The sequence below is a fragment of the Triturus cristatus genome, chromosome 4_1 (genome assembly GCF_964204655.1).
Source record: "Triturus cristatus chromosome 4_1, aTriCri1.1, whole genome shotgun sequence".
Taxonomy (NCBI): Eukaryota; Metazoa; Chordata; class Amphibia; order Caudata; family Salamandridae; genus Triturus; species Triturus cristatus.
Window position 1 is genome coordinate 678,318,353 of NC_140585.1, and position 18,637 is coordinate 678,336,989.

The 18,637-nt window shown below is 44.6% G+C and overlaps 1 protein-coding gene across 3 annotated transcripts in view; it reads left to right on the top strand.

Annotated features, from left to right (window-relative positions):
- The window catches only part of ASZ1 (ankyrin repeat, SAM and basic leucine zipper domain containing 1), a 1,654,265-nt gene that overhangs the window by 937,511 nt on the left and 698,117 nt on the right, over positions 1-18,637 (top strand). The gene's annotated exons all lie outside the window — the stretch shown is intronic.

Consider the following 18,637-nt stretch of genomic DNA (forward strand, 5'->3'; position numbering starts at 1 on the left):
AGGGGTCCGTTAAGGGCACCCCCTCTACGTCCTGCAGGGCTGTAACATTGGATTTCTCGCTTCTGGTTTTTAGCAGGGAAGCCAGCACCGATCCCGGGCGGTCGCCCTCCCCATATACGCGAGCGGTCGCATATTTGCAGTGTCCGCATTCGAATTATAGTCTTCCAGAGTACAATGTTTGTCTTGCTTGACAGTTTTGTCTGTTGTTCCAGGGTGGCTAAAGTGGTTTCAAGGTCAGTGAGGCGTTGACGAAGTGTGCGGAGGACTCCAGAGTGATTTGCCATGGCAATACCGTGAATATACACCTTGAAAGTTTCCCACACTGTGGCGAAAGAGTCGACTGACCCCACATTAATTTCAAAGAATGACGCAATGCTTTCCGCCAGTTCAGCCTTAAAGACAGGGTCTAATAAGGAGTACGGGAATCTCCAAGTAAAAGGAGGAATAGCTGTATGCAGGGTTTCTAAGGCAATCTGTATGGGGGCGTGATCTGATAACGTGCAGAGCAAAACTTCACAATCCCGGATTTGTGCGAGCAAATTACTTGAAAGGAATAAGTAATCAATCCTCGTGTGAAGGTTATGGTAGGCTGAGTAGTGTGTGTAGCCCCCCGGGCCCAGTGAGCGTGTGCGCCATATATCGCACAATTCTAATTGGGTTAAGGTTGACATGATGGATCGGACAAAAGCTGTAGGGTGTCGAGGTGGGCCTCCCAACCTATCTAAGGCAGGATCCAGGACGCAATTAAAATCTCCACCCCTAAGGAAGGGACCCGAGCCATAATGGCTCATGCTCTCTAATAATTGTGTAAAAAAGGCAGGGTTATCAAAATTAGGGCCATAAACATTACATATAAGGAGTCCAAATCCCTTCCCACTGCAGCGCGAGATCGCAAAGCGCCCCTCTGAGTCAGTGTCCAGTGCTTCCAGGTGGAGATCAGATCTGGGGTTTACCTATGTTAATACCCCTCGGGCATGCGATGTGAACCCCGCAGCATGTATGTTACCCCGCAACCCCGATCATGTAGCAGCGCACTATGTGGGGGAAAGTGTGTTTCCTGCAAGAGAGCTATGTCTATACCACGTCTAGGAAGAAAAGCCATGATTTTCCTCCACTTTCTATGGTCATTGAGACCATGGACATTCCAGGTTAGGATCTTCAATTTGCGAAGCTGTACATGCATCTAGGTAAGTAGCAGAAATCGAGGTGAGGTGGACAGAACCGTCCACGTGTGACCCTGTGCTTCAATGTGTCTAGCTGTACGAGTCTGGTATATTAAAGCAATCCTGTCCATACATTCAAAGAGAAAAAACTGTGTTCTCTGTAAACCCCCCCACGGTATGCGATCCCCAACAGTGCATACACGGCATGATTTCCCTCCCACCACACCCCACAGCAATGAGATAACAGGAATGCGCTCCAGCGTAAGGCTAGAATGCCTCAGTACATATCCCGCCAATTCCCACACTGCTCTCCAAAAACTGTTGAGAAATATAACCACTTTGAAAACAGAACTAGACCCCCGCGGTGTGCTGCACACGTAGGCAGATGTAGATTACGAAAACCTAACTAGAGGATACCAAGCACACCCCTGGCCGTCTGTATGCATTAAGTAAAAACGGTGCATTGTGCAAAAGCATAACTGTGTCCCCCCCCCCCCCATTTTTTTTCCAACTGGCAAGGATAAATGAAGGACATGCCATCCATGTCTGCCCAGTGTGCATTTGGACCTAACAGCTGACATCCCAAACAACAACTACAAGCTACCCACCTCTATGCTAGTAGGTCGCCCTGTCCATGTCCCCAGATGAAGATCCACGGCCCTCCCTGGACATGCCCCGCAAGCAACATCTTATCTGTAGCCCCAGCGGCTCAGTCCTGGTCGTCCAGACTGCCACCCATCGCGCCTTCCAAGGCGCTCTGCTACGCGTCTGATCGATGCTCCCTGGAACACTCCTTCAGGGCCTTTTGTAGTGACTTGGGATCCATGAAGATCTGCGACTTGCCCTGTCGATTTACGCGAAGTCTGGTTGGGTATAACATGGCATAGTCTAGGTTCTGGTTCCTCAATTGACGCTTCAGAGGAGCAAATTGTCAGCGCGCCTCCTGGAACGCGGGTCGTGAAATCTGGAAATAACAAAATCGTCAAGCCCTCAAACTGTAATGATTGTTTTTCTCGGGCCACCTTTAACCAATGTCGGCTCCACTGAGCTCTTAAGCTACGCGGCCATCTTGGGCGCCGGAAAGCTCCGCCTCCCCGCATAACATGTATTTTTCCCACCACATTATAACAACAAGATTACAAGCGGTAGAATGCAAAGTGAAAAAAAGGATTGGATGAGCTAGCTATGCCTGACATTGGACAGTACTAGTTATCTTACTCTGGTGCCCAAGCATAACTCTGGATCATGTGAGAAGTGCAGCTTCATATACACCAAGAACATGAAAAAGTAGAAGGCAGAGCCCTCCATGGCACAAGCTTAAGATATCTGCCAGGCCTTCTGCTTTCTACCTAGAGTTTCCATCTCCTGGGGCTGACACTGCAAAGTTTGTTATCTACACCGTTTGTTGTCTACACCCAGCCTATACTGGCTCTTTTATCCCCCAGCTTCCTCTGATGCACCTGAAAGCCCCAAGCGCCCTTGGTGCTTCCAACTAAGATTCCACCAGAGACTCTATCCCTAGCCCAGGTCCACCCTGCTCAGCCTCTTCCTGATGCTGCCACGCCCCTGGCCAAACCTCTGCCAAAGCAACTGGCAGTTGATCCACTGCCGATGTTCACGGATCTGTTAAAAAAAAAAATGTAGAAAAGTTCCAAAAGGCGAAAGCCATTTTGATATGATCCCAGTGCCGCGCCCAACATTTGAGAGAAAGTTCCTTGCAGTCTTTCACCTTGTGGTAAGTACTTTGGCAGTAAAAAGGGATATTTGGCTCTTACTCAGAGCACATTCAGATGGCCAATATCTTCAACCATGATGATGGCAAAGAAATGGGTAATCTTTTTTCCCTTATTAGCACAGATGATAGGGACAGGTTGACTCTGCAGAAAGCAAGTGGCCTTGGCACTTTCCCTGAGGTGGCTATGGAAAGTCCATCAACACTTCTGAGAGAGGAGGTTGCAAGCTTCATGGCTGTGCTACCAAACATTACTGAGGATTCTTGAAAGTCTTTGCCTGTAGATGAAAACAAAGCTAACCACATAGACGTTACGCAGTCAGCCTCCTCTGCTTTGGATCCCTTGCTCTCTTGCAACCAGGACTTGATAGATCTCATTTTGGTCACATGGAGTAAACAAGTTTCTGCTGAGATGGTAAATCATCAGGTCTCCCAACACCTTCATCCTTAACCTTGACCTTCCTTGGCTCACTCCGGGAGACTCCTTGCAGAATCCTGACTCTTTCCTCTCTACTCCCCACAAGGGAGTCTAAGAGACTGAGGATATGGGGAAGAAGTTGTTCTTTTCAGGGAGCTTTGCCCTTTTGCTCCGTATAAGTGACTTGCCTTCTTGCCTGTTTCTCTCATGTTATTTAGGAGATTGCACAAACATTTTTCCTGAATTTCCCTGATCACCTTTGGAACCATTTTGCAGAAGTGTTGCATGATGGTCAGGACACGTCCAAAGAGAACCTCTTCTGGTATAGCCTGTATTCTGTGGCATCGTAGGGAGACCCATGGGCTTCTTTATTGCCACGCATCACTATGCCTGGATGATCTCAACTGGCTGTTTGGTGATGGCCAGTTGATGCTCATGAACATTCCTGTTGATGATGCTAATGTTTTGGGAATGGTGGCAGACTTGCCTTTGGAGCATTTTAAACAGGGTTGTGGCATGACTTCTCCTGCTCTCCTCTTTCACAGACAATACTGTAAGTTCAGGGATTACTTCCAAGGTATACCCTTCTGGCTGTGCCACCCTTCACAACCTGTGAAGTAGAAGTCCAACCACAGAGGACGTGGTGGCCCAAGGGTCGCCAAGGTGAGCAGCAACAGTCGTCCTCACCAGAACTGCAAAACCGCTTCAGATTACACTCACGGGAACACATGTGGCCTGTAGAGCGGGGGGGGGAGGGGGAATGCCATTTCACTTATGTCATTAGCTGTCCATCTCTATGGAACATTGGTTTCTCCAGAGTGTCGAGCACCTCACACCATTCCAGGACATGTCCTATCCCATTATGCGTTTCCTTTGTCCCCTCAAAGGACCATGCTTTCACTCTCTCTATCACAATGTTTTTTCCCCTTTGTCACTGTCAGCACTTCATAGAGGTGGGCAAACCATTGGAGGCTCAAGCCAGATTTCTGGCTCTGGCTCACTTTGAGGTTTCTTGGAATCTTAAGACTAAAACGAGCTGAGCTTTCATGTGACTTCTGCCTGCCACCCACCCTCTAAGCTCTTGCGCCAAGAATCGAAAACAAACATTAACCCTTGATGTATAGCATGAGAGAGAATAAGATATCCATCTAGTGCCAGAACTGGACAATGTGAAAAAAGCTGGGACCAATCTTTGCTTCCCTGCTTGACCAAATAATGTGATCCTAGGCAAATGTTTTATTTACCTGTGCCTCTTTTTTCTTCATTATTGCACATGAGTGCATTATGGAATATGTAAGGTGAGGATGTGTGTTGTACAAAACATATCTTGTGTTTGATTTAGTTGACTATAATGTTGCCCCACTTACAATACGAATATAGGCCATATATAGGGTGTATATAACAACTGACTTACCTCTCAGTTCACTAATGGCATTGTCATCATGGCAGGAGGCCTGACTTTTTCTAAGTTCATATTTAAAAACTGTCCGTTTTATTAAACGCTTTTCAACGCAGTGAAATATTCTGATTTACTAAAGGGAAATGCTTCCGTATGTTAAAGGAATATGCTTTCTGGGATTTTGAAGAGACTTTCTCATATTTTTGTGTAGTGTTTGTTGCATAATTTACACACCAGACATTATGAGGACTTAGCTTGTGCACAGGCTGTTAAAGCCAAACCATACCCTTGCCTCGGACCACCCTGTTAATTTGTTGACCCTAACACTTCTTAAACTTCACTGTCAATATCTAGACATCTTTGTGTCTCCTTTATTCCAAATGGCATAAATGCGACTTTCACTCTGTGCTCTACAGAGAGGCCAAAGATTGCATGAGCATGCTTTCTGAACACCATGATGACCCAGTGAGAGGCACTAGGAGAAACACACACAGATTTCAAACACAATTTCGGAGTGCTTAATCTTGGCCCCATCATAAACCCCATCCACACCCTGAACTCACCCAAACACTTGGAGGAAATTCAGCTTGCATGGTGCGCTGTACATGATTCATAAGCTGAATGAAAAAATAAGTTACTAAAACACATCAGGTAAAATAAAATACCCTAGGAAGCAGGATCGGATATACCATGCAACACGAAGTCAAAAACGTGAAATGTAACCGGGACTGAATTGCTGATCTGTATTACATTTAGAGTTCTTGTACATATTCTTCAGAAAAACCGCTTTTACCTGCAACATTAAGGGCAAGAACATAGTAGCTGGTGTGAACCCACTACTGGTTTCACTGTACCTACCCCACATAGACCCCTGGCCTCAACCATTACACCACTGTAGGCTGCTTGAAACCCGAGAGGCCGGTGTCAATCAAAACCTGCATTGATGCCCAAATTGACTGCTAAGTGTCCAATTAATTTTAGCAGCTGTCCCAAGCTGGTGGTGTCTGCAAAATACGCTAGTTTCTGCACAATATGCCCTCGAGTGCCCTCACACTTCTCTAAGACTTCTTACAGAGCTTGAAGGCCGTCCTCCATTGAGAGAAACTTTCAAGTCGCTAATTTTAAATGAGCCTTTGATAAAATCTCCCTCTGTGCATGTTCAGCGTGCGTGCTCCACAAGAGAACCTGGACGCTTTTAAATGGAAAAGTGTGCATACACGCAGGTGGGCACCCTAAAGGGAACATAGGTCCAGGTGGACTGGAATCTATTACGCTCAAGTTGAGGCAGTGTTTTTCATACGTGAATCAGTTATTTCCAAGATGGTTAGGTGAGCTGTCTGCATGAGCCCCATACTTTTGTTATTTCTTCGGGTTTCTTCTTATCTGGTCATTTGGGCTACTTTTGACATGGAAACTGGGCAACCAACTGTTCTTTACAGTTGGCCCACATAGAATGTGTTAATTGATATGGAAACCACCATATACTCTCTTTGTACTACAACCACACTAAGGTTTTTGTGTTTTCTTGACAAATGTGAGGCAGAGAAACAATTCTATATCCTTAGAAGATGCTGCATTTCAAAGTATTTCTAAAAACTGCAAAACTGAGTCGTTGAAACTAGTTGCTGGGCTCAGAAAAACATCCATCAAGTCCTAGCAGCACTAAGGTCCATCCTGATCATCTGCAGTAATTTTTGTCTTGGACTCCATAAACCTTTCATTTCACAAAGGCCCTCCTCCTCCTCCCCCCAAGACAGAATCTGTTGCCCTAAACTACCTGCTGCTTAATCTTAATTCAGTCGTTGGTCATGACTATAAAATTACAGAACTCAGTTGATTTGCTCATGACCAAGACCATGTCCTCATATTCTTCGTTCCCATCATTTGACAGCCTTATTCGAAGGTTATATTATACTAACACACTTATCGCTCTCCTATATACAAATCATAGGTTCTCAGATAATATTAGGCATCTATTTACCTTCATGGAACAATGAGTCTATATTAAATTTGATTTAGACTATTTCAGTATCAACTGTAACAATAAGGAAACCACAAACCGACTGGCCCTAAAGGTAGTTTAAACCCTTCACAGCTGAGAAAAACGTTTGTCCCTACCAACTCAAAAAACAGGGAACCATATTATTTTAATTTCCACTAACTCTTTAAAAATTGATTTCCTTATACCTCTCAGAATTTTAGATCACTAAGCCAAATCCCAGCCAGTGCCTCAAAATAATCTCTTCCACTGAACTAGTCAAAATCTTACGGCGTTCCAAGAACATCAGTCTGTCAAAAGACAGACTATTCTATGAGTCCAGGTGTGCGCGCACACACACATACTTATCAAGTAAATAGACCATCCTGTTCATAAATATATTTCCTCTAGCAAATCTACTGTCGATTCCACCGAACCAATCCACTTTCTCGTCCTACTGTGATTTCAATGCCAGAAAAACCTAAATCAGCTGACCAAAGAAACTGCAGAGATAATGCATACCTCAAATGTTCCTTAAAATTTCTAAGAAGCAAGAAAATGTCAGATAAAGTCCAGTATTTGTGAATCTAATCGGCATTCAGCCATTTCAAGGTAATTTCCTTCATTTTAAAGCACTGCATGAATTCTCTTCCTTGCCAATTAAACCACACTGAAATTGCATTGCCCTCAAGGTTGGGTTCTGCTTCTTTGAAAAGATAATTAATGTTAATGCCAATGTTTTAAAAAGAAATAATCCTGAAACCTGTCATTCACCACACCTGAGTGGTCTTTCTTCCAACTTCTCAAAGTTTGACATACAGCACATTCTTTGACACGTCAATCCTTATAGATTGATAGTATCCTGCCAGCGGCATGAGACCAGTTTTCATTCTAAAACCCTCCAGTGGTTCCAATCTTAGCTATCTGGTCAAACATAAGCAGTTTATCTCGCCTGTTCAGATCGGACCCCGTGTCTGACATCTGCGCTGTCAACGCATGGCTTATCCCGGAGTCCAACACTTTTCAATATTTAAATGGCACCACTAGCAGCCATTGTAAGAGCAAAAGACTTCCACATTATTTCTTATGCTGATAATACTCAGTTAATTGTATCAAACACAGAAAATGTCAAAGCTACAAGATGTGATCTAGTTGAATGCCTGTCAGATGTGGCCATTTAGATACAGGATCACTGTCTGAAACAGAACGGTGACGAGGTAATTCTGAACAGAAAAGCTGATTTGATCTGGTCAAACAGGGGTTGGCCTCCCTCACTCAGTCCAGCCACCTTCCCAAGGACATTAGAAATTATAGATAATATCTCCATAAAAGACCAAGTATCATCTCTCTATGGAATTTGCTGTTCCATCTTGTGCCTGCCATGGTCTAACTTTAGCTGGCTGCCAATGCATTGCCGCTGCAGCATTGGCCAGGCACTTATCCGTTGCCTGGATGACAATAATAATTTAGACTTCGGCTTGGCAGGTTGTCTGTTCTTGCGCTTTCAGATTATCCAGAACACAGCAGCACTTTTGATGCATAATCTTCATAAAAGATTACCATTTTCTCCGGCGTGAAACACTCTGTTGCCAGTTCATCGAGCCCTCCACAACACCGGCTTAGCATATCTGCAAAGCCAAATTTGACAACATCAACCCTTGAGGCCATTGAGATCACCCAGTGACTCATTAATTCAGCCACAACAAATTCATTGTGCCAAAACAGGAGGACGATCTTTTAATCATCTTGCAGCTCTTCATTGGAATGCCCTACCTTTACCCCTGTGACTAACCCCAATTTACTCTGAGAAACCAGGACCTGTGTGCAGTGTGCCCCCCGCCACACACACTTTTTGCCCCCATTTTGATTACTAGATTCTGGTTTTCTGCCTCTGATTAAAAGTACATGGTAATTGGGTATAATTACAATTGGTACTGACAACCAACCTGTGAGTCCCTAGTATATGGTAGGGCATGCAGGTTTAGAGGCCCAGTAGACTTAATGGGCTTAAGTGTGCACTACTGTGGTGCTTGCTGTCATTGTAAAGGCCAGCCATGCCTTGCAGCCTGCTTTTAAAGTAGAATTATATCAAATTCGACTTTGGAATTAAAGGTACTTCCAAAATAGTAAATGACCTTGTTCTACATATAGGTCACCCCTAAGGTCTCCCCTAGGTGTCCCAGGGGTAGGGTGCCTTGTACCTATAAGCAAAGTCATTATAAAAGATGCTTTATATGCCCTGGTGAGGGAAACACTGCAAATTTCGTTTTCCCCAATGTAATGCTTTGGCTCCATAGACTAACATGGGAATACTTTAATAAAGTGTAACTATTGATGTACTTAAAAGGATAGTTATAATAAATCCAGCAACTTGCCATTGTTAGATAACTATTACCAAAAATAAGTTATGGAACTTTATTTTCTGTGAGCCGAAATCCAGCCTTCCAGCAACCCTTCTCTGATTGGCCAGGCTGAGTCAAGCTGCCTTAATGAGGTGTGAAGTCGCCTGCCTTGAGACAAAGGATTTCCTGTGGAAGAACTGCAAGCTGCACAGCACAAGGCATGAAGTGGGTGGAGGGGCCAAACTGGTCTTCAAAGAGGGAGTGACAGTTTGGACAGGACACAGCCTCGACCCCGCATCCTGCACCCACAGCCAGACAGGAACCCCAGTAATTAGATTAGTGCAGGGCCTGGAAGGCGAGTTTTAGGGACTTTTGGCCATGCCAGGGGGTTGGCTGAGCCACATCTAACTCTTCAAGAGAGACTTTGCCCATTTTGGATTTTGGAAGAATTGTGCTTTCTGGGACAATAATATGCCACACTTTGGAGGAAGTGGTCATGCACCTGGGTGGCACCCTGCATCCCATTGGGCTGGGAGCCCCCTTGCTTGACGCCCAGGAACACTGAATAAATATGGGAGAGTTGCCAAGCAACTCAGATCCATGTCTGGAATAATCGGGAGAAGAATGATTGCACCCCAAGATGATTGCACTCATAAGCACTGCACCTGTTGCACACGGGTACTACAGCCCTAAGGCCTTTGCCTTGCTTAAAAAGAATTAAGGAGGGACTCCCTTTGTCCCGGGGTGCTCAACCCTGGGATATAGCTGTGGCTTAGCGAGTGCTTTACCGCTCCTGCCAAGCCACAGCAAACGCTCCGCTTCCAGCCAGCGAGAATATAAAATATGCTCTTGCTTGCTGGAAGCGGAGCAGAATTGCTTTTAGGCAGAGGGAGCTGCACGTTCAACAGCTCCCTATGTCTGAAAGCAGTGCTGGCTCCCGCAGTAGGTGGGGAGCCAGCAAGGACCGCGGGGGCCTTCAGGCTCCCCCCGCGCTTCCAGTGGAACAACCAACAAATTTGGCCCAGAGAGGGGGTAGCGCAGCCCCCTTTCCTCATCTGTAAGTGGCCGGGCTGCCGAAATCGGCCCGGGGAGGGGTTGCCCCTGGCCCCCTTCCCCTAGTATTAATTTAAAATTTGGAAAAAAGTCGGGTCCTGTGGAATGGCATCCCTTGGGTTGAAATCGACCTGGAGAGGGGGTTTCGGTGCCCCCTGTCCTCTAAATAAAAAAAAAAAAACAGGGCGGGCCTCGGGGGATGGAGTCCCCGGGGCCAAATCTAGCCTGGGAAGAGCGGCCGTACAGCCCCCCATTCCAAAAAGGCCTAACCCCAGGGGATGCGTTCTCCTGTGCTGAAATTGGCCCATGGAAGGGGGGGGCTGCGTGGCCCCCCTCCCCAAATATATATTTTTTTTAAAAGACACCCCCGGCAACTTGCCAGAGTCCCCCGCCCCCTTTCACCACCACCACTCTGCAAACTCGTCTCCTGGTGGAATACTAGTTGGGGGATGAAGTCCCCTTGGCACAACCCCTCCCCCCCTCTTATCTCCAGTAAGTCCCACACAGTGGGATTGCTAAGAGGTCTTCGGAGGCCATGCCCCCTTTCTCCACCACTCTGCAAACGTGCCTCCTGGCACACTGCTGGTTGGGGGATGAAGTCCTCTTGGATGCCGAGGGTCTTTAGTGCCAAGAACCCCTCCTTTTACTTCCAGTAAGTCTGACACATCAGTTTTCCTCAGAGCTGGTTGGAGGCCATACCCCCTTTCTCCACCACTCTGCAATCACGACTACTACTTTAAAAATTCACTTAACAAAACAAAGGTTACATGGATATGATAGTTATGAAATAGAATTTGAAAAACCTTAGAAACTCTGAAAAAATCAAGTTACAGGCGCGTTATAGTTGGGCTCAGACTTCACTCATACAAAAACAGTGAAGTTCAGTAGTTATAGTTACCTGAGCTAACTATAACTTACACCCCCAGAATGTACTGCGTATGTGCTCACATATTACATCACTCATGACATGGTAAGTGCCATCACTGATGACATCTCAAATAACATCACTGATCACATCATCCACAGAACCAATCACACACCCACTCACACCCCTGTACAACCTCTCGTATGCCCACTCACACACCCATACAACCACTCACATACCCGTTCATTGACCCATATCAATAGTAACACCCACCCACTCTCCTCCATAGAGCCAGTCACACACCCACCCACACACTTTTACAGCCACTCGCACAACCATTCACACACCCATTCAGCCACTTATACAATCAGTCACACTCACCTGTACAGCCAGTCACATACTTACCCATACAGCTACTCACACCCCCACTTATTTACCTACAGTCACTCACACACCCCATCACTCATACAGCCTCTCAACACTGCCACTTACTCACCCATACAGGCACTTACATACCCATTTACACATCCATACAAGCATTCACACATCCGCTCACTCACCCATACGGCCATTCACACTGACGCTCGCTTTCCAATATAGCCAATTTCACAAACTCACTTAACCAAGCACCTATTCAAACAGCCATTCACTCACTCATACAGCCACTTACACACCCAGTCACTCACTCGTACAGCCATTCAGACCCCCACTCACTAACTTATACAGTCACTATACACCCACTTACCCACCCATAGAGCCACTCCCACTGCCACTCTCTCACCCATACAGCCACTAACTCACCTGTTCACTCACCAATACAGCCACTCACACAGCCACTCACACACCCAGTTATACACCCATGCAGCCACTCAAACACCATACACATAAGAATACAGTCACACAGCCACTCAAATAAATATGTTAAAAGTAGTATCACTCAGTAGTAGTGCACCTATTATACTAATTTAACTTTTGTAGTAGGTTAGTTTATATGTGTTCCAGGCATGCATGCTTTAGATATACATGCTTTGCTTAAGTCCGCCATTTAGTGTTGCGCTCGGATGATTACAAGTTGTTTTTGTTCAAAGAACTTTTCTCTGAGTCACAAGGTTCTGTGACTCCTCCACTTGAGAATACCGCGCATGGTCATCAACGCCATCTTCAGATCGTTTTTTTCCGCCTATGGGTTTGGATGTAGTATCTCGTGCGCAGGTTCGAATCTCCTTCAATCCCCCTTCGGTCCGGGATATATATCTCAACTGTATTGTTCCGATCGGTATAGTATCTCCTACTAGATTTCGTAGCAGGTTTTCGACTCGTCTCTTTGGCCTACTGGCCATGCCCGGCAACACTTCTCCATTTCGAATGAGATAGAGAATTACCTGCTAATGGAGCGCACTACGTTCCGTTTCTGTCTGAAGTGCCACTCCAAGTACCCTCACACCGACATACATCCCGTTTGCAACTTATGTCTCTCGCCTGAACATCAAGAGGGCACATGTGAGGCCTGTAAGTCTTTTCGGCCTCAAAAGACTCTTCGATATCAAAGCGCTAGACGACAAGAGATGCAGCACAAGCAAATGGACGATGTCCCCGACATCTTCGGTTGACAAGAGCAGGAGGCTTCAACGGCACAAGAAGAATCTTTTCCGTACATTACTCCGATTCCGAGTCTTAATCTGAAGAGGACTCAGCCACTCTTCAGCCAGCACAGAAACAACGTACTGCGAAATCCAAATCCTCAGCCTTCACTGAGAAAACTACTCATGGGCCCCCCACTGCACATAAGCCATGGCGTGCACTGAAAACATGACTTTGAACTCTCGCCCTCCGGCTCGGCTCCGAATGTTCACCTACAGCAGGGGCCTCTGCTTCCCTTCCATCCACGACCAAAACATCTCTCTTCGGTCTTTCGTAATTGAACCTTTCTCCATCGAAGACAAAGCTTCCTCCACCGAAATGCTTTGTTTTTGGTCCAAAATCTCCCCTGGAGCCAATCCTCGAGCAATTTCACCAAAAGCTCGATCCGAAAAAAAAAAACCACTTCAAATTCAGCCTGGAACAAAGAAAATTATGGTACAGCCATCAAAACAACAGACTCCTAAGAAGCAGTTGTTTTGGGAGGTTTTAGACATTCCTGTTCAACCCCTAAAGAAGAAAAGAAAGGATGCTGCAACAAGTCCATTACATATTCCCATTCCTTCTTCACCTGTACCAGGATCGACACCTCCACCACCCACCCCACCACCTCACTCGCCACAATTGTCTGAGGCTAGTAATATGTCTCCTCAGTCAACAATAGATGAGGATCAAGACATCCCAGATGACACACAACCAGAGGATCCTCGGGAGGATTATGATATTGATCCTCATATTGACACTGATCCTGGTTTATACCCTAGCCGAACATCACCACCTGATGATGCATCTGCTTATCAAGATCCTATAGCCAGAGCAGCCACTTTCCATCAGGTACCTTTATATAAGGACTCAATAGAGGAGGATGTCTTCTTTGAAACTTTATCTAATACACAAAGAGGGGCACAATACTTAGCACTTGTTAAAAGTGTTTGACACTTCATGCAGATGAAATTTTCAAACAACCAGTTAAAGCAAGAATTACTCCGCACATTGATAAGAAATACAAACCACCACCTTCAGAGCCCATTTTTATTAGAGAACAATTAACTCCTGACTCTTTTATATTATCCACTGCTAGGAAAATGGCTAACTCCCAAACAACTGGAGAAGCACCACCACCGAAAAGGAATCCAAACTTGTGGATGCTTCTAGTAAAAGAGTTGTTTGCCGATTTAGATTCCGTATATAGGTTTCCTGATTCATGCCCTTATATAGGTACAATTCACATTGCCCTTATTTGGACATAGAAATCCGGCCCTTATTTAGACATTGTCTGTACAAACCAAATACAGGCATGGCCACCTACATCCGTCCATCCACGTCAGAACGAATTCTTGGAAAACCAGACCCTTAAGCCTTTAGGAATTTCCCTCAGCTTGAATATTGATGTCTCCAAGAACTCATTAAGTATGCATGAATATCTATTCCTTAGGGGTTCATTCATGACGTTCCTCTGCCCGACTTTTACGTTAATACTGGCATTCCTAGACACCTTCAAGGTATAAATATACCAGCACTTGCCCTGGCAAAGTGCGGTTCCCGGAGGATTCGATCCAACCCAGACTACGCGGTTTGCCACGGCAAGTTCGGAAGGAGATCGAGTTCCAGCCTGATGCACTGACCTGACGCTGCCATCCTCCTCGCAGAGAATCCAGCTCCAGTGATCTCTGACTTCCCTTGCGGGGGGTTAGACTATCGAGTCCAGAAAAGAGATTCCAACCTCTCTCATTCTCAGGTATGGAGCTGACTAGAACTTAGAGAAACTTTTGGCAGCTCTTGGCTAAACTAAAATATAGCTAGTTATACTTTAGAAATAGCACCTACTTCAAACCTCGTACTGCACTTAGGTTAGGTACACTGGGGTAGAACAATTTAGAAGCATCAGATGAGTATCACATTTTAGCATGGTTATTTATCTATGTATGTATTTTGATTAATATATGTCATAGCTACAAACCATGCTATTGCAGTATTATTTTTATCTTACTGCTAACCTCGTACATATTGTACTTCGCAGTCTGTCTTACGATTGTATCAATTCATATCTCTTGCATGAGAAATAAGACTGTTCAATAAACCCTTTTATTGAAACGCCCTTCTCCCTATTTCTGTGCAACTCTGTAACTGTAGAAATGAAGCATGCCCGATTGACTGAGTGAAACTGTTATCTATTGTTTCCACGAATCTGAGACTGTTCCGATTCTAAAGAGAAACAAAGTTGTTATGTTTATGCGGTTGTCAGAGACTAATCCCTTCTTGTATATTCGAGAAGTTTCTAGTGACCTCTGAGTTAGCTGGCACACACAAGTAATTAAGTTTAATATACTCGATAGAGACATACTGACCTTAGTCCTATGTCAGATCTATAGTGTATGTTATTCCAATGCGCAGACCCTATCAGGGATATAGGAACTACACTACAGCAGCTATTCATTGGCATAAAGCTAATAGCCAAGCATTACTAGCAAGGTACGATAGGGCCCACTGGTATCGAAATGTAGGGCCTTCTCCAACATCTCCCAGAGGAGCACAGAAAAAGAAGTCAAGAGATTGTTAATGAAGGCAAACTTACTAACCAACAACTCAATTAAGTGTGCATTAGATGCAGCCGACACTGCTGCTCGGAGTATAAATACTAATGTCCTAATAAGACATGCATGTTTAAGGGTGTCAGGTTTCAAACCTGAGTACAACAGACCATATTGAACCTCCCATTTGAGAACGAACATCTTTGGCCCCCAGGTGGACACAGTCCTTGAAAAAATGAAAAAGTACACATAGGTAACAAAATCAATAGCAGCTCTACAAAGAAACACCTATAGAGGTTCCTTTCATAGACCCAATTTTAAACAAGGGTCAAGGACAGCTTCCACAGATACCTCTGGTTCACAATATAGAACTCAAGGACAAACCTCAACAACTAAGACCTTCTACAGAGGTTCTTACAGAGGTAACAATTTTAAAGGCAGAGGGAACAATACACATTCCTCAAATACCAACAACAAACAATGACTCCTTTACTTTTCTTCCACAACACCAAACACCAGTTGGGGGTCGTCTTCAACAATTTCTCCAAAAGTGGAAGTCAGTTACATCAGACCAATGGGTCGTAGACATTATCCAACATGATTATTGTCTGGAACTCATAACACCTACTCCAAATATTCCACCTCGCCAACAGAATCTATCCATGCAACATCAAATCCTTCTGTAACAAGAAATAACAGCTCTGTTGAAAAAAGGAGCAATAGAACCAGTTTCACCACAATTTCACGGGAGAGGAGTGCATTCGCCATACTTCCTAATTCCCAAAAAGGGTGGATCTCTCAGGCCCATTCTAGATCTTAGACCACTAAATCCTTACGTAATATCAGAACATTTCCATATGGTCTCTCTTCAAGACATCATCCCTTTATTACAAAAAGAAGACTTCATGGCAACCTTAGATCTAAAGGACGCCTGTTTTCATATACCAATTCATCCTGCACACAGAAAATACCTCATATTTCTATTTCAGGGAAATCATTCACAGTTCCAAGTTCTTCCCTTTGGAATCACCACTGCACTAAGAATATTCACAAAGTGCTTAGCAGTTGTGGCAGCACATCTGCGCATTCATGTCTTCTCTTATCTAGACAACAGGCTTATCAAAGCAAATAAATGTCATACTTTGCAAACAAAACACTCAAAAACCCTAGATTTACTACATCAACTAGGGTTCACTCTCAACCTACAAAAATCTCATATACAGCCAGCTACTTCATGATCCAGTGTTGGTAAACAGCTGCGTGCATCACTCTCTGCAATGGTGGAATCCTTAAAATCTATCCAAAGAGCGGCCGTTTCAAGACCCAGTTCCACAAATATCTCTAACAGGATGGGGAGCACATCTCCATTACCTTACTATTCAGGCACTATGGGTTTCCAAACACAAGAATCTCCACATCAGTCACCTAGAGCTGTAAGCTGTTCATCTAACGATCAAAGCCTTCCTAATTCACCTACAACACAAAGTTGTCCTTATGCGAACAGACACTATGACAACAATGTATTATTTACAAAAACAGGGGGGTACATACTCTCTCCAATTATCTTGTTTAGCTCAGAAAATATGGAAGTTAGCAATACACCACAACATTCATCTATTAGCAGAGCATGTCCCAGGTACAAGCAATCACATTGCAGACTTTCTAAGCAGATCACAGCAAGTCCAAGAATGGGAAATTCACCCCAATGTTTTTCAACCATACTTTCGCAAAAATTGGATTTCCAGAAATAGACCTGTTTGCAACAAAAGAAAACGTGAAATGCCCATGCTTCGCATGCAGATATCGCCACCATCAGTCCAAAGGCAATGTACTATGGATGAACTGCTCAAGGACATTTGCATATGCTTTTCCACCTCTCCCACTACTTCCATTAGTGGTCAGGAAACTCAGGCAAACATCGCTCACCATGATACTAATAGCTCCCACATGGGCTCGACAACCATGGTTCTCAACACTCATGAAACTCTCTCGAGCCCCACACGATAAGCTTCACCTCAACCCGGCCTTTCTCACGCAGAACCATGGAGCACTAAGACATCCCAATCCCAAAGAAATTAATCTTGCAATTTGGCTCCTGAAGTCTTAGAATTTGGATATTTAGATGTGCCTCAAGACTGTATGAACATTCTTTTAAAGAAGCTCGTAAACCAATTACAAGGCAATGTTATGCAGCAAAATGTGTCACAAACAAAACTTTAATCGTCTTCAAGCAAAGGTACAAACAATTATTTTATACCTATTGCATTTACAAACTGCTGGAATAGCATATACTTCTATAAGACTATATCTTGCAGCTATTGTCTAATATCTCCAGAATGGATAACGCACATCAGTGTTTACAATTCCTGTTATTAAAACTGTCATGGAGGGACTTCCACCTGCCCCAGCATGGAATTTAAACATTGTCCTAACAAGATTAATGGGTCCTGCTTTTTAACCATTAAATTCTTGTCAGTTGCAATATTTTTCATGCAAAATTGCTTTTTTAATTGCTATTTCTTCTTTTAGAACAGTTAGTGAAATTCATGCATTATCCCTAGAAGAGCCTTTCTTTCAACTACACAAGGATAGGGTAGTGCTTAGAACTAACCCTAAATTTCTACCAAAAGTGGTTTCTAGTTTTCATATTAATCAATCCATTTTACCTGTTCTTTTCCCACAACCTGACTAAGTTGCAGAAGAGGCATTACACAGTAGATGTAAAAAGAGCATTCATGTATTACATTGACAGAATTAAATCATTTAGAAAAACTAAACAATTGTTTGTTGTCTGTGCACCTCCTTGTTTAGGAAAAGCAATTTCTATATCAGTCTATTCAAGATGGATAGTTAAATGCATACAGACATGCTATGCACAGGCTAAATGACTTTTACTTTTTACACCTAAAGCACACCTAAGCGCCGCATTCGATACGGTCAGCTACTCCACCTTGCTGGACCGTCTCCATAACATCGGAGTTTCAGGTGACGCTTTAAGGTGGCTGGAATCCTTTCTGTCTGGGAGGTCGTTTCAGATCTTCGACGGTGTAACAGTATCCTCAAGCAAACCCCTGAGCTGCGGAGTACCACAGGGCTCTTCCCTGAGCCCTGTGCTGTTCAACGTCTACATGAGGCCGCTGGCAAGTGTCGTCGAACCACATGGCATCAAAATCGTGTCATACGCCGACGACACCCAGCTGGTGGTCTCGCTGGCCACCGAGAACAGTAAGTGCTCCCCTGCCGATCTGCTACACTGCCTAGAGGACATAAAGGGTTGGATGACCAACTCCTCCCTTAAATTAAATGGAGATAAGACGGAACTCATGCTCCTAGGCCCACCTTCTCCAGTTCCATTCACCTCCCTGTGGCCTAATGCACTGGGTCCCCCCCCCACCCCAAAGGAAAGCGTGAAGAGCCTGGGAGTATGGTTGGACAGCAAACTCTCCTTCTCCACCCAGGCCACTAAACTATCTGCCACATGCTTTGGCCTTCTAAGAACCTTGAGGAAGGTTCTTCCA